Source organism: Neolamprologus brichardi, chromosome 17, assembly GCF_056152115.1.
Source record: "Neolamprologus brichardi isolate AB-2024 chromosome 17, ASM5615211v1, whole genome shotgun sequence".
Lineage (NCBI taxonomy): Eukaryota > Metazoa > Chordata > Actinopteri > Cichliformes > Cichlidae > Neolamprologus > Neolamprologus brichardi.
Window position 1 is genome coordinate 11134710 of NC_142120.1, and position 17791 is coordinate 11152500.

Genomic DNA, 17791 nt, shown 5'->3' on the forward strand with positions numbered 1-17791 from the left:
CCTGTCCATGCTTGTCTGTCTGTGTTTTGGTCACATTTCCACTCTTCTTTAACTCCAGCTGACTCTCAGACCTGCTGGCTATACCTTCAGCCTTCATTCCCTTTCCTGCCATGATTATAAGTGAATGCCCATATCAGTGGAAATTTCAGAAAAGAATCTATACTCTCTCTTTAAAAAAAAAAATTTAAAAAGTAGTGTTTCCACGCTCTTTTGTAAAGCCTTACTTTTGCTTCATGGCCTTACACTAACAAATTTTGATAACTTATGAAATAGATCTGCGGTTATGCGGTCGTATCACTAACTCTACCAGAATTGTCAGTGCTCGTAATCTATTTGAAAAAGAACCAGAAATTATTCATATTTAAAAATATATGCATTAATAATTGTTGGTTATTGCTTCTCTAACAATGACAACGAGAACGCAGAGAGAGGCAGTGTCCAAAATCAGGTGTTTCTCTTGGTTTGGCAAAAAAAAGTGAAGGTTGAATTTCAGAGCCAGAAAGGAGAGGTGATAGGAAGATGGGCAGAGGCTGAAATGAGACAAGGTGAGGACAGGTCCTCTGATGTTTCAACAGTGAAGGAGGAAAGAGAAAAATGGATTTTGTTCTGGTTCATCCTCATAATAACCCCGTTAGCCATTTTAATAGTCCTCCACAGCTTTTCCCTCCATCTTTCATGACCTGCTCTTTCTCTTTTTGACCTGTCGGCTAAAATGTGCTTCGGTCAAATCAAACAAGTTAAATACCCACAAAAGATAAGTTGTTACCCCTTTAATTGCTTTCTTTTTCTGTTTGATTCTTTGCTTTTTGAAGTTTAATTTGGCTTTTTATAGCTTGTGGGTCGCAGTTTCTGCAGTGCTACTATGGTAACAGCAGGGGAGTGGGTGTTAGCAGCTAATCCTGTTTGGGTGTCATGGTGACATTGCTATGGCACCAAGTAAGAGAGCTAAACAAGCTTTCTTCTTTTTAATAATATTTTAATATTTCATCAACACAGATTAGGTTGATCACTTAAAGTCATTGTAGTTCCATTGATTTCTTTTAAAGGACACTGTGTGCGTTTAAAAAAAAAAAATATATATATATATATATATATATATATATATGTGTGTATATATATATGTGTATATATATATGTATATATATGTATATATGTATATGTGTATGTATATATGTATATATGTATATGTGTATGTATATATGTATATGTGTATGTGTATGTATATATATATATATATATATATATATATATATATATATATATATATGTATATATATATATATGTATATATATATATATATGTGTGTATATACATATATATGTGTGTATATACATATATGTGTGTGTATATACATATATGTGTGTATATATATATATATATGTGTGTATATATATATATATATGTGTGTATATATATACATATATATGTGTGTATATATATATGTGTGTGTGTGTGTGTGTGTGTGTGTGTGTGTGTATGTAGTTTTGTCCAGATTACATACACAATATATACTTTCAAAATGAAGTGTTAAAAAGCTTTTCTCTTCCATGTTATGTTATAATACATCACTTACAAGTATGTGAAAATGAAATAGCAAAAGGTATTATTTCACTTTCATTGGATTTTTTTTTGACCAAACAGCACATTTATATATATATATAAAAACATATTTTAATTTTCAAGTTTAAATTATGATTTTAATATAATCCCCTTACAGTCTCCATTAGAAATTCTTCAGCTTCAGATGAATTATGGCCTCATAAGTCCCAGAAAAGATTTTCAAGTTTTCTCTTTTTTCTCCTGGTGTTTTTTAATCTGTTTATCTGTCTTTAGGTAGATATTGTGCTAAACCATAACACTGTCTGTCTTTGTACTGTCTGACTCTACAATATTAGAATGAAAGCACCAGGCAACAGTAGGAAGGAAAAACTCCCTTTTAAAAGGAAGTGTCAAATGGTTAGAAGAAGAAAAAGGAGAGCATAGTGAGACAAACTATGAGAAAGCGACAGCAAAAGTTAGTTATGGGCAGCAGTTGTATACAAAACACCTGGAGAGTGAAAAAGGTGAGAGGAGAAGTATTCAGTGTATCACAGAAAGTCCCACCGCAGGACCCGGCTCTAACTGTAAGCTTTGAAAAAAAGGAAAGTTAAGTCTAACCTTAAAAAGCATTTAGTGTCTGGAGCGACAAGGAGAGGGACCTCCAATTTTACCTTTAAGCTGCATACACACTGTAAGCGGTTTGCAGTGATGTGGTGATCCAATACCACAGAAAGGGAATGATATTTCACAACTTCAGGTGACTACGAGTGAAATGACTGCTGGCGATGCATTGTGGGCAGGACTAGCACAAAACTTTCAGGCGAGCGACTGAAGAGACAACAAATGAGAACGATAATGCTAAACAAAACATTCAAGGGTCACCTAGGCAACTGGAATCTGGAATGTCCGCAAGCAATCAGCTGGCACGCAGCTTTAGAAACTTTAGGAACCACAAGCTAGCCTGTAGCGCAAGAGTTAAGTGCACTATTTGGATACTAAGATATTATGAAAGTTTAAAGATATTGCATGAGGGGGACTAATTATTCCAAGTTTTTTTTCTGTGAGAAAAATGATTTTATGAAAAAGATTTTTTTGTGTGTGGAAACAATCAGAATTATATTATTTATCCATACTTCCACCTATATTTTTAGAGCATCTTATCTAGCTTGGTTCACCGTGATGACTTAGGCCTATCCCTGTGACCCAGAGACAGACAAAGGCTCGTGCTTACATTCACATCAGTGGCTAAATCTGAATCCCTGATTAGCCTAGTAAGTTTAAAAAGAAGAGCGTCCGCATGTAATCAGTGGAAGGAGTTCACCAAGACAACGCAGAACTTCTTTGGCATTAGCCATGAGACAGTGATGCTAACCACTTAACCGCTGTGCAGCTGAGTTTATTAGTTTACTTCAGTAAAATACAAGTGAAACAGACACCGTTTATGTGAAAGGAAATCCAAATTTGCAATATGAAGATAATTAGAAAAAAAGCAGGAAGGTGATTAAAAAAATTAAACGTCCAGTGTGTCTGTTCATTCTTTCTATAATCTTTTACCCCTGGATTTAAGTTTTGCTTCTGTAAATTCTCTTCTCTAGTTCAGTCACACCTTGCTTATCAGCTTTAGCTCCTGAAATATAGTACACATCTCTTTCCACAGCAATCAAGTGGTGCAAACATGGTGATAACTTCCCAGCACCTAATGGCACATGAAAGCATGACCCCATATGACTTGCTTTAAATGGCATGTTTAAGTGCACTTAATGACCCTGTAATGAAACCATGTGTAGTTTACTGAGAGGAATTGTTATTGATTCCAGGTGCCATTCGAAATAATTGACATATCCGTTGCAGTGCTTTTATAGGTGTGTGAGATGCGCAACTAAGTGTTATTTATTCTTTTTCACGCACACACACACACACACACACACACACACACACACACACACACACACACACACACACACACACACACAGCCAAACCACACATGTCAGTGTTTTCCCATTGTATCTCTGATTCTCTATTTTCACCGTGTTGTGCTCTGGTCTCGCTCCACTGAACATTAACCAGCGGAGGAATGATGGAGCAATTCTAACAAAAATGCAAACAAGCGCACATACATTCCCAGGCAGGGCTGCTCGAGCCCTCTGCGGGGAGATAGAGTGGTGTGCTTGCTTCTGATAGGAGCAAATCAACATGGACAGAACAGTGTTTCCTCTAGGATTTTTTTCTTTTATTCAGCAAGAGGGGAAACAGTTTTGTTGTGGCACAGTGTAGTGCGCTGGCACTCAGTGTGAATATCAATAGGAAATGAAAAAGCAGGAAATAAAGTGGCGTTTAGTGACTATAAAGCAAAATATAAAATGTGTGACTGAATAAACATGTAATCTGGAATGCTTCAGACCTGAAACATTTAGAGGGGAGTTATCAATACCTACTTTTTATCTTAAATATTGCCTAAATTTCTGAAGCGAGGACAGCAGTCATTTGGCTGTAGCTGGTCATTGCTGCATCCATCCTGCTCTGTTTTGATGCAAGTCAAGTTAAATTCAGTAGGTGGACACACTAGCGAAAAGGTAGATGCAAGTACAGGTAAGTTGGCTGGGGAATAGTATAGAGTCATGGTAAAAAGAAAGTAAATGTTTTAAATGTCAAAACACAATAAAGAATTGTGAGATCTTAAAACTATTCCAATACAGACTTAGATGCACAAAAAACATGATACATTATACCGCTCCATTATTCATTTAACAAAACTGTATGTATGAAGCTGTATGCTAAAAACTAAGTACACCCTTACTGCTTCCATCTGTGTTAAGAGGATAAGTAGCAGCCAGGCCTGCTAATTGTTTAACTGATCACCAGCAAGTGTGAGCAACAGATGAATTTGAATCACGGTGACCTTGACCTCAAGGTCAGAGGTAAAGCTTTCTGAAAATCTTGAGCATGCAATAACTTGAGAACAAGTTAATGTAGGGGGCTGGGGGTTAGTGCTGGCAGCCACCAATATTTCTTCTTTTATGGTCACTCGTTCATACAGTGAGCTAGAACCCAAAAGGTATTAAAGGCACAGTACTGACTCCCACCAATACTGAAAGTAAAATATAAAATATGTTAAAATATTCATTATTCGCCTTGCAAATGCATAAGCATCACACTCTGTGTAAACCTGAGGAGTTGGATTTATTTCTGTTTTAAAAAATTCTGTCCATCATTTAAAGATTAAAAAGTATCACAGCTTCACTGAACAGCATTTTCACGGTTGCCGGCCCATCCTGGATCATATCTGAGGAAAACTTATGTCAGCACATCAGCGGGCACATGTTTGATCTCAGTTGGCAAAGAACTAGAAGGCAAAACTCAGTCCTCCATCACATACAGCGCATATCCCACATCATCACCGTATGTGCGTGTGGTTAATGCCGTCCTATGCTGGCGACATTGTGACTAATAGTTAAAATTGGGTTTGTCATCGCAAATCTTGTGTTATAGTTTTGGATAGTTTGAGTAGTTTTGATATTCTTTGTAAGAATTCTAATCATTGGTTTTTCAGGGTAGTCTTTTTTTCTGATTGCTCGGTTCAGTTGATGTCAGGAGGAGAACGACGCCAGCGACGTCCTCTTTCTTTCTTTAAGTGATTTGTCTGTTGCTTCAGCCATTTTCATTCTACACCGTCTTATTGTGAAGACAGGATAACTGATTGAGATTTGAGAAGAATCTAAAAAAAGGACAAAATGATGTAAAGGTGGATATGAACAGAAAGGGGGAAAGCTTTGGGGTGACAAACCAAGCCCATACTGCACATACTGGCGTATTTAAATCCCCCATTAATCCGGTCGTTAAGTGATGACGTGACGGATCCAACTTCCGGGCCTAAAGTAGTCTGCGTTTAATATGGCTTTTGTGTTGTTAACGTGTTTAATGTTTTGTATTTTCTTCTATTTAATCTCAAAAAGCTCTTTAAACAGTCAGTAATCACTGTTGACCTCCCTCTGCTTTTATTACCGCTAATCATTTATTTAAGCTCAGTTTTTAAAACCTTAAGATGTAACTACAGCCCAGCCCATGCAGCGGTATATGAATGACTAACCTCGTATTGGATGGATTATCTCAGTTGTTCTCCTGGCTGAAGTTTGGTCCGTTTACAGCATCCTGTCTTGCGATTACATTTGTTCCTGACCACCAAGAACACTCACGTTTTACTCACAACTTTTATCGAGTGGGGAAAAAGTTAGCTTGTTTATATTATGCTAACATAGCTGTGTCGCTAGCGGTCACGTAGCACATCATTATATACCAGCTAGCCATACTTCAGTAACCCTACAAACGTCATTGTGTTTAGTTTTCTGTCTTCATTTATGTTGGAAGTGATAACAGAGCTGTACGTTTTAATTTGTTTCCAAAACCCCGCAGTCAGGACATGCTATATTGTATTTAGATAGAAGCTAGCGAGCTAACTTCCTGTTAACTTCTAACTCCGTTAAATGTCATAAATTCCGTTTTCATGGATGCCTGGATGTTAAACTCAACTGTTACACCTGGTAGAGCAGAACGCTGATCATTTTATTAAAGATGAAAGACTTTAGACAGTTTTTCAACTCTCAGTAATGCCATAGTGATCGTTTGATATATGGACCTGCAGCGGAGTTTAGGCCCAGACACGGCTAGTGACGTCAGGCTTAACGACCGGATTCCAATTGGCAGTCCGAGATGTTTAAGAGTTACTTTGATTTCCTGTATTCTCAGTTTATTAGTTTTTTACTGTAGACTTAACTTTACTGTAGCACTCGTATTCCTGTAGATGTGTGCACAAAAGTGGCATGTTCACATAAGACAGAAGTGAAGTGCAACTATAATCGGGCGACATTTGTAGGAGATTGACGAATAATGATGCTATTTTTAATATTCTATATCAATATATGCTGTGGTGAGGTCTTGTCATTCTATACCACCTTTCAGTCTCTCCGTGTTCCTTAGAAGTCACAGCATGATCAGCCCAAGAGGCATATTAGATGACTCACATGCATGCACACACACACACACTCATTCTGTACCATGAGTCATGCAATGAGTTATAGAGTATAGTAATCTATCTCTTCCTGCCAGTTTAGCAAGCAGCTACTCTGATCTTGATGCACTACAGTGATCCCGTGTCTCACTTCACTTTGTCTTCATTTGTACCTTTGCATGTGTGTCCCCTTGCACGCACAAATCTGTGTGTATTGTGAGCGTATACGTGCGTGGGAGGGTGTGAACGTGAACTCCAAACTCAGGACTGTGACTTTTATGTGTGTGTGTGTGTCTGTGTGCAGCATCTGTCTCCCTGCGTGGTGAGGCAGGACGCAGGCGAAGTCGTGATAAGTCAGGCACAACACACTCAACGGAATGCAGAAGTAGAGGGGTAGCATGTTTCAATTGATCGGGAGAAAGGAAAGAGAGTGTGTAAGCTGGAAAGGAGGTAATGGAAAAAACCAGGAAGACTCGCTTCTCCAACCTTTCATCTGGTGTTTTTTTTATTTTCTTCCTATTATGTACAGTATCTTTCTTTTTCTTTCTGCAATCTCCAGCTTTCTTTCTCTCCTTCTCATCTCTCAAGGGTACCAGTTACCTCCTCCCAGACATCAACTAGTGTACACACATTTATCAACACTTTCTAAGTCACACACACACACTGGCTGTCTATATTACATGATTTATGCCCCTGTGTTCTTTTATTTTTAGACCAATTACTTGGGTTCTTTTTCAGTTCTCTGCTTACGTTGATAGCCTTCTAAACATTTTCCCGTCTCTGGTTTTCTGCTCTTCGGTCTATATTTGAAGATGACTTTAAATGTTTTGTCTCTGTCAAAGGTCAGTTTGACTTTTGCTTGGCTTTATGGCTTTATGGATGTAAGACTACTTGTGTGTTAAGTTATTTCTCAAGCTTCTTCCAGATGCATTCTGGGATAGGCTGCCAACATTTTAACTCAAAGGAAGAGAGACAGCTTAAGAGCATAATTGAATGAATAAATTATTTATTTAGAGGAATAAGAACTTGATGCTACTTGCTGTCTGGTTTCCAAAAGAAATTTCAGCTGGGATGTGGTTTATTGACATATTTAATCTCTCTGTGTGTAGTGTGTAAAAGTGAGATCAGTTTATAAATTAAGAAAGAACTACCTCAGAAAAACAGAGGATATTGTTATACGTTGTTATACGTTGTGTACATTCATGTACATGTAATCCCAGTGAGCAAGAAACTCTAAAAACTCAGTTTCAGGTAGTTTTTTCTTCTCTTCGATGTCAAAGATCATATTCTTAGCACAGTACAGTTGTCTCCAGAGGTATAACGCATTTAGGGGAAGTAATTATTACACATAAACATGAGCCTAAATGGCAAACTAATAACATAGAAAACAATCCTGTTGGTGTCATCACCAGTGTCCATCACACACAAGGAGATGAAAAAGGTGAAAAAACATATGATTTGTACATCAGCCAGTGGCATGACACTATTCAAGGTCCCAGGCTGTGGTTGGAGTAGATCAGCTTTATAAAAAAAGGAGCAAGCATAAAAAGAGTAACTGTTTTTAAGTAGTAAGTCATTTCAAAGGGGAGGTTTCTAACAGCTCAAATGTCTGCTTAATACAACTACAGCTGCTGTATTTCACAGTGAGAGAAAAGATTGAGAGAGAACTTCACATTTTAGCGCAGGCTGCACTGGTGAGTTTGCAGCACTGCGGTTAAGTTCACTGTAATGCACTATGTTGGACTGGTGCAGAGGAGCTGTGGTGTTCATGGTCAGTGTCAGGTTACATCAAGGGTAGCGGACATCAGTTTGAATTTAAGCTGATGACAATGATTAGATTAATTTCGGTTGAATTAAAGTTTGTGTTCATATTATTTTATTATTATATTAATATGGCATACAGTTCTTTTGTTTTGCACAAAGTACCTGGTAGAATGTACTTCTAGTTATGTGAAGAATGTCTGTACTTTTGAACAGAAAGAGCAACTGATAAGAAGAAAGGTGGTTTAAAGGGCCAGGAGCCAAAAATAGCTTGTTTCATACAGTTGATAGATTGATGTATAAAGTGGTATGAAGTAAATAAAGATTATTTCAAACTATCGGTCCAATTTAGTTCCCCAGTTAATGTAACATGCATGTCTTTGACAGTGAGAGGAATCCAGAGTAAACTCCACATAGAAATGCCTCAGCCAGCTGGAATTTAAATCTCTGAAATGACTGCATATACTGACATACCAACAGTATGAAATAAATCTCAGCCCTTCACAATACTCATCACTCTGCATTCTTTCTTCGTATTATGTCATTGCTTCCCCTAAAAATTGCCTTTTAAAAAAAAGCTACAGCTGAAATGTGCAAACTCCCTGGACCAGCATGAGAGAACACAGCATGTCATCTGTGTTTGTAAAAATTGTTATGGAAAGACAAATGTGAATCATTTTTATCACATTAGACACACAAGTCTCATGATAATCAACCTCCACAGACAGATTGCGTGTCAAGACGTTTGTTGCATGGATACAAATGTCTCAATTTCCTTTCTTTCTTCCCTTCTTGTTTTCATGCTTTTTCTTTTTTTCTTACTTGCTTTTTTTTCTTTCATACTTTCTTCCTGTCTTCTTTTCTCTCTTGCTTTTCTTATTTAGTAGTTACGGTGCTAGTTGCCTAGAAACTGGAGTTTTTGTCTTTATGTAAACTTTGATATTCAGTATACTGCAGGAAATAAACAATGACAGTCTAGTATTTTTCCATTCATAGACAAAAGTTCATCAGCCATATTACTGTAACCTTGGGCCTACAACCGTTGTTGTGTGAGTGACTGTATGTCTGTGATCTATCATTGATCTATAACTGTAGATCAGGGGTCATGACCCTTGATAAGTATAGATCCATTTTCTTGTCATCTGTCTCCAGCTGGATGCATGAAGACAAGATGTAATTCCTGCCAGAGTCCCACAGACTGGAACTGAATTTTATAATTTAGTCTTGATTTAAATATCTTATGCAGCATGTTACCACTGTGTTCAGATCTGTGGCCTCTCAACAACTAAGATACTGAAGTTGTGCAATAATAGACTATTTATAAAGTTGTTACCAGGAAAATCTCTAAAATAATTGCAATCACCTGTAAGTGGCAGAGATACCACCGGTTACAGCTTGAATATATCAAAGCAGTGTTGGTTGGCCTTTTTTTCCAATGAAATCATAATATTTGCTAAGCTATGTTTGCTGAACACACGCTGTAGCTGAAGGCTTCTGGATATCATAATTACATATTATGTAGACCTCCTTACATCTTGTTTTGTCCCCTTCCCTTGTGTCAGCCTTTAATTATGTAGAACTAAGCACTCGTGCTCTTACTGTCATATATATTCAGTAAACCAAACCTAGTGTCTCACTAAAAGCTCAGAATTAGTCAGTTACATTAAAGGGAATGGATTCAAAGCTGTGTTGAACTTGTAGTATAACCTAGCATAATTTAGACTAAGTTAAAGGTTGAAGGTTGACCTTTATATTACAGAAAACTGCAGAATATGCTGAAATTTTCTTTCTTTTCTTCTGGTGCTTATTTCTGCTTGGAGATCTGTTTCATCAGGCAGTGAGCACAGGAAAAAGACACTTTTCCATTTCTGACTCATGGAACAGGGCAGCTGACATAGATGATTGACAATATATTAAACTTTACAACCCAACGTGCTGCCATCAAAACCCAACCTACCTTTAAGAGCCTTTCTCAATACAACCTCAATAGTAGGCTTTGGAGAAAAAGAAAAGAGTTCTCTTCTCTTGAGTGACCATGAAAAGCACATAGCTGGATGTCCTTAGTGCAGAGCAGACTTCAGGAACGGAGAGCTGAGGGTTTCCTCTTTATGACTGTCAGATGTGGTACTCAGGATGGAGTTTTGGCCTCCAATGATTGTGAAAACAAGGTAATTGAGATAAAAGAATTATGTGCTCCACTCATTTACTATAATGATCTTTACAGTTTACAGTTCACCCTCTTTTAAGTCTATCCTGAAGCCAAGTAGCATGTCTCCCTGTCTACACAATTAAGTTTTTGATTTCATTAAATTCATATTGTTTATGAAGTTAATGATTAATTATGTTAAATAATTGGCATCTAAATGTAATTTAGATTAGGATTTATTTTTTACATTTTCAAGCAGCCCTTTACAACTGTGAGAGATGATGTGATGTGAATAAAGACATGATGGAAAAAGAAAACTTTGCTTACAAAGAATCCGACTTTATTCAAATTTTTTAAATTGATATTGAGCAATAGTTTTTTTGAAGGTTTTGAAGGTCAGTCATCGACTTTCGTTTTCTCACTTATTTATAGTCCAGGCCTTGTACCTGACTAGTTTCAAAGTAATGTTTTGGTTGAATGTTGAGGAAACTGAACAATAGGAGGCAAAAGTTGCAGCCCTGAAAAGCAGATAAACAATATCATGTCCTTAAGAAATGCGAAAAGCATCCCCCCCCCCCCCCCCCCCCAAAAAAAAAAAATATCAATAAATAAATAAAAAATAAATAAATCAATAAAATAAAAAAGGATTCTTGGATTTGTCTACCCAGAGGCTGGACCTCAACATTATTGAAGCAGTGTAGGATCATCTTGGCAAAGAATGCAACAAATGGCATTCAACATCCAATGATTTTGTGTTACATTATTCTGTAGATCACAGGTGTCAGACTTATGGCTCGTGAGCCCACTTAAGGATCTGTTCTGGCCCACTCATGGTCCACTTTGGACCCTGAACTGTACCTTCCACTAACAGTGCATTAAGTCATTAAGAACAGGTCATGGGACGAGAGTGACAGTCTGAATTGTTTATTTCACCTGAAACAAAGGTCTGAAATATGGTCGCTTTTTGCCTTTCTACTGGCAAAGACGTGCTCATGGTCATCCATACCGAACTGGCTAAGTTTAATGTTATAGATGAAAGGCCTGTGTAAAGTGACACTAAAGTTTTATATGAGACTAAGTCCAATCTGCTGGTGGTAAGTAAAAGGTAAAACGTGGCAAGTATAACACATGATCACTGCATCACATGATTTCATACAGGAGCTGCTGCTGGTATACATAAATGCACAAAGACTTACAATAGGAAGTTTGAATGCTGATAGAGGAGTAGTAATTAGAACTATGTGCTGTGGATATTCTTAGTACTGTACTGATCAGTGTCATCTGTATGTGTGTGTGTGAGAGAGAGAGAGGAAGAGAAAGTCTGCTGCCGCTGCTGTTGCAGCCCACAGTTTCCATGGTAACGTAGAAACCCATCTTGGTCTCTATGGTAACTTCTTGTTGGCACCCACAGAGATGGAGAGAAAGAAAGAGATGAAGATGTAGAAGAGAGGAATGAGAAACTGAGAGAGGGATAGAGAAAAATAATTGGGAGAGGAGGAGTTGACACTTAGAGAAGAAGACAGAGCCTCAGGTGTGGCCCTAACTTTACTTGGGGTTAAAAGAGCTCGAATTCAAAGCATCATCCTCTTACTTTTTTGTCTGAGCTTCTAATATTGTTATCTGCAGCCTCACACGGGCTTTTGGTTGGCTTCATATAGGAAAGAGGTGGTTGCTAGTTCAGTCTGATGTAGGTGTTGAGCATATGACTTACATACAGAGCCCACGTTGTTTAAAGAATTTCCATCTGTTTAGGGTGTTGGGTATTGATATTACTTTACCAAAGTCTTTCAAGAAGCAAGTCTTGCCACTCAGCCGTGCATCTTAACAACTCCTCTGGGCAGTTATTTCAGCAGTTATTTTTAAGAGTATCAACAATAATTCCAAAGGTAGATGTGGAATCGAATCAGATTAGAAAACATAGGTTTAAACAACTCCCACCCCCTTCACCCCTGCAAACTATATTAATAATTCTAATGTGCAAACTTTTACAACATCATAACCTCACTGATAAGGATAAAGTGACTTAATCTAAAGTGCTGTAAAAATAAATGAAATGATTAACAGGTTTTTCCCACCAACTTAAAGGGGCTAAATTTAACCCCTTACTGTGTATTTGTTCTTTTTTTTTTTACCCGGTAACTAAAACCACTGAGTCATTGAATACAGTCTAATGCTGCTATTTGCCATTTTGCACTTTTTAAAAAAGCTATTAAAAAAAAAAAAAAAAAAAGACAATGAAAAAGTTTTTAAAAGGAAAAAACAAATTAGAGAAAAGTTATAAAGTCATACTGCTTCACCTGATAACATTAATTAACTGCAACTACTGCTCCTGCTACACTCATCTGTAACTTGATTAAGCGCACCAGCAGTACAACTGCTCAACTTCATTCACACCTGGTTAATAATAATATCTATGAGAGGTTTCAATCTGGCTTTCGCTCATGTCACAGTACATCTGCTTTACTTAAAGTTACTAATGATCTTTCAGCCTTTGACACTTTCTCTCACTCCATCCTTCTAAACAGACTTTCCTCTCTTGGCATCTCCGACACACCCCTAACCGGGTTCCAATCATATCTCCTTGACCGTTCCCAGTTTATTCAACTTAAATCATTCTACTCTCGTCTATTCTCAGTCACTTTTGGTGTACCCCAAGGTTCAGTCTCAGGCCCTCTTCTCTTCATAATATACATCCTCCCTTTTGGTACCATTTTCTATAAATTTGATCTTCACTTTTACTATTTTGCTGATGACACCCAGTTATATCTCTCCTGCAGGCCTGATTCCTCCAGAATGTTTATCTGAATTAAAATCCCAGTTCAGCTCAAATTTTCTTAAGCTCAATCAGGATAAAACTGAAATCCGTATCAGCTCCAAATCCAACCTACTAAAGGCAAATCATTTCACGTTCACTATTGAACCTCTGTGGTTTTTGTTTTGCCTTGGTGTCATCCTAGACAGCTCACTATCCTATAAATCTCACATAAGTGATCTCACTCATTCTGCCTATTTCCGTCTACACACCATTAACCAATTACATCCTTCTCTTTCCACTCAGTCGGCGTCCGTTCTTGTTCATAGTCTCGTTACCTCCTGCGTTGACTATTGTAATTCTCTCTTAGATGGTCTCCTCCAAAAATCCCTCCATAAGCTTCAACTGGTTCAAAACTGCCCGCATTATTACCAGAACCCCGTCCTACCAGCACATCATCCCTATCCTTCAGGAACTTCCGAATAGTATACAAGCTTCTTCTCCTCACCTTCAAGGGCCTTAATAACCTTGGTCCTCCTTACCTTTCTTACCTTTCGTCCAGTTATATAACTGCATTTGTGGATGTCAAATAGACATGCTGAAGATCAAACCAAGCACCAGAATGTGGAAGAAAGATGATTTAAGTGGCACCAAATCATTTCACATTCACTAATGACAACTTCGCAGTTTTCGTTTCACCTCAGGTTAAGAGCCTTGGTGTCATCCTAGACAGCTCACTATCCTATGCCAGAAGGGCTAGTCCGAGTGTTTCAGAAACTGCTAATCAACTGGGAGCTTCTTGCACAACCATCTCTAGGGTTTACAAAAATTGGTCTAAATAAGAGAAAATCTCCAGTGAGCAGCAGTTCTCTGAGAGAAAATGGGCTGTTGATGCCAGAGGTCAGAGGAGAATGTGAAGATTGTTGCAGACTTATAGAAAGGCAATTAAACTAGCGACTGATTGCAACCAAGTCATGCAGAAGAGCATCTCTGAATGCACAACACTTCAAACCTTGAGGCAGATGGGCTACAGCAGCAGAAGACCACACCGGGTGCCACACCTGAGACTTCAGTTCACTTAAGTACACAAAAGCTGAAGATTAGAACATTACTGGCTGGTCTAATGTGTCTTGATTTGTGCGGCAACGTTCAGATGATCGGGTCAGAATTTGGCAGGGACAAGTGAAGAATAGGATATTTCTTCTGCGGTACTGATTTGTGCTGTTGTAATAATTTCGATATGATACTTTTTTTGTCTTCTTCTTGCACACACATGCTTTAACACACACACAGTACGGAATATCTGTGGGTTCCTTCAAAAGCAGCTTAATAGCTAATCCTGTCTTGCAGCATACACACAAACACAGAAGGTCATTGCAAATGGAAACAATGTCTGCTCTATGGTAGAATGTCGATACTATAATCTGATTGGCCTAGTTGATGGATAGGTGGTTTGGTTGACCTATCACAGTTAACTGAATTATTGCCCCCACATGCTTACCTTTCGGTCATTCTGTCTGCTTTCTTTTCTCGCTCTCTCTGTCTCTATAGTCTGCCGCACTTCCTCGTGTACTCTCATCTTCTCTCGTCTTTTTCCAGTCACTAACCAAATTAGTCTTGCCCCTTTGGATTTTGCCCTTTACAGGTCTGGATGAATTGAAGGAAAGGAGGAAGTGTGTGTTTTCTGTTTGTGTGTGTATGTGTGTCAGGCTAAGCTGTTCCTACCAGATGTTTTTCTTTGTTTTATGTTTCTGAGCGCCGCACTGTCTGCCTGTCACCAGCAGATACACAGCTCGGGTGTGTGTATCTTTGAGAGAGCGCGAGCGTGATAGAGAGCTTTTGTATATTTGAGAGGGAGGATGTGTGTGTTTGCGAGATTAATTACTTCCGCATACACTGCTAACACTCCACTGTGCGGTGAAGGGTCGGCGGTACAAACGGTGAATATTAAACCAAATCAATTCTGCCGGCTTTGAAACCGATACGCGCACGCAGAGAAAAAAAAAACAGGTGTCGACTGTGAAAATCTCCGTTTTTATCTTTAAGCTGGACACTTTTGGGCTGAAAAAGACGCTGAACAGACTTGAATTGAAATGAGTGAAGGTTAGAAACGTAGAGAGCAGGAGAACAACAAGTTTAAGACAGCTTTCTGAGCAGGTGACTGAGGCGCAGAATCCCTGGGCTAAAAATCAACTCGCCTTTCACGTATTCTGTGTTTCAACCTGTTTAAATCCACAGAATTATAATTCATGTCACTTCCTTGACTGTCAAGTTACTTGAGCATTTCTAAGTGTGGGAAAAATCATGGTTTACAAGTTTAATCGCTTCATTATGAACAAAAAAGAAATCAAAGGACAAGTTGTTTTTTTTTTTTATCAGCCTCTTGCAGTTGTAATGTGTTGGCAGCTGTGATTCATGAGACATTTTTGAGATGGCTCTTATATAGAGCTCTAAAAAAAACCCGAGTTTAAACACTTGAAAAAAACTACTTGAGAAAAAGTGAGATCAGTGGTTACAAAAATGCCTGATTCCCATGGTACTGGAAATGGTTGTGTTAAGTGTCACTGCAACTGGCCTAATGAGAGTCTGATGTAGTCTTTTCTTGTTTGTTTAGCTGGATGGCCTTCGGATTTCCATCAGCCTGAACATCTAATCTTAATGCAGCTACTGTATACACAAGTTTTTCCAACATAAACATTAACTTTAGAAACACTTTAGCGATTATAGACTGATCGGACTGATTTGGATTAAACACCATTACAAACATTTAACCTTCATTCAGCAATGATTTGAGAATGTTCACTCTTTGTACTGTCCTTAAAATCACCAACAATCAAATAAATACATTAAAGAATAAGGAAATTTTATTCTCAATGAGAAGGTTGGCATTCAGTTTTAAAATGCCATCCCTGTATAAACACCGGTGTCGAACTCCAGGCCTCGAGGGCCGGTGTCCTGCAGGTTTTAGATGTGTCCTTGATCCAACACAGCTGATTTAAATTGCTAAATGACCTCCTCAACATGTCTTGAAGTTCTCCAGAGGCCTGGTAATGAACTAATCATTTGGTTCAGGTGTGTTGAGCCAGGGTGAGATTTAAAAACCTGCAGGACATCGGCTCTTGAGACCTGGAGTTCGACACCCCTGCTGTGTAATCTACAGAAGAATACATTTTTAATTTTTTCCAAAACCAATGTCATCTCCATTTTTTGACAGTGATAAACAGATCTTTCTTTTAGATCCTTGCTAATCACTTATTCCTTATCAGTTTTAAGTTTTAAAAGATGTTTCCTCTCAGTGCAAATGATTTAGTATTTGAGAGCCCCAAAACAAGCCAGAAACAAAAAGAAATTGAAAAACACAAAGGCCAGCATGTGACTCAGGTGTTGCACAGTCAGTGACGTCAGTGTTGTAGCTGTCAGGAGAAAAATGTCAGCATTGATCAGAGGAAATAACAGCCTTGAAGGCACATAATTCCAGTGGATTGGACAATTTAGAAGCTGTTTCCTTTCCCATCAGTATTGAATGTGGTTATGTAAGTCAATGATGGAATCCAACCTAAACTCCTTTGTAAGTCAGCCTATGAAGATATTTTGGTAAATTTAAACACAGCTTCTTCAGGTTTTAGCTGATTCTTCCCAGGGATGAGACTGGAGCCTAAAGAGACCTGCCTGGCCTTCTGTCCCAAACCTCTGGCCAGCTGTGTGTATGTATCCATGGGAAAATAGAGGGAAGAAGAGGAGGAGCAGGGAATAAAATGAATGGATGGACTGATAGATGTTTTTATTACCCACCCCCAAAAGAAAGAAAGAAAGAAACTGGGCAGAAAGCAAAAGGATGTTGAATAATTCTATATATAGGGCGTTGTATTTGCACAGCAAGAAATAAATAGATTTCTGCATTGCTTTGATCTCATTTTCCTTAAAAACTTGACAAAATATTTAAAATCAGATATGAAAAGGGATTAGGTGGATGATGAATTGTTTACGACTTTGCAACAGTCAGAAAGTTATATGATCCTGCTCTTTTTCAAGGCCATTTCAGGACATTTCCCAGGACCCTGTCAGGCTGGGGTCGGCAATATGACAACAATCCCCGAGGAGCTCTGTAGTAAAAAATCCCGTTGTGTGTATGTGTGTTTGCGTGTGCATACATGTGCACATGAAATCATTCCTTCCATCAGACAGTAACCTCGTAGGACAGGAAGAGAGCCAGTTTGATTAAATAATCAAAATGCTTTGATTGTGTACACGATTACAAGTTAGACAAATACATGTTAACATATAAATAATCAAACATGCGCACGCACACATGCATACGCACAAAGCAGAAGCCACATAAACAGCGGCAGAACATCTTGTTCTGGCTGATAAATTTGAAAGAGTAGGCAGCCAGCACTGCGAGTGCTCACAAGTCATATACAATGTCCTTAGTGTTGATGTGGGAAAAATAAAAAAGTTTTATGATTGTGAATGAACGTGTGTATATAATAGTGCTACAGCATGTCAATTTTTTCCAATAAGCCACCTCTCACGATGAAAAGATTTACTGCATATAGTTCAAGAATACTGAATCATTCCTTTGCGAC

General features: G+C 38.2%; 1 protein-coding gene across 1 annotated transcript in view; it reads left to right on the forward strand.

The window, feature by feature from the left end:
* Positions 1 to 17791, forward strand: part of cacna1c (calcium voltage-gated channel subunit alpha1 C) — a 222027-nt gene that overhangs the window by 120711 nt on the left and 83525 nt on the right. The gene's annotated exons all lie outside the window — the stretch shown is intronic.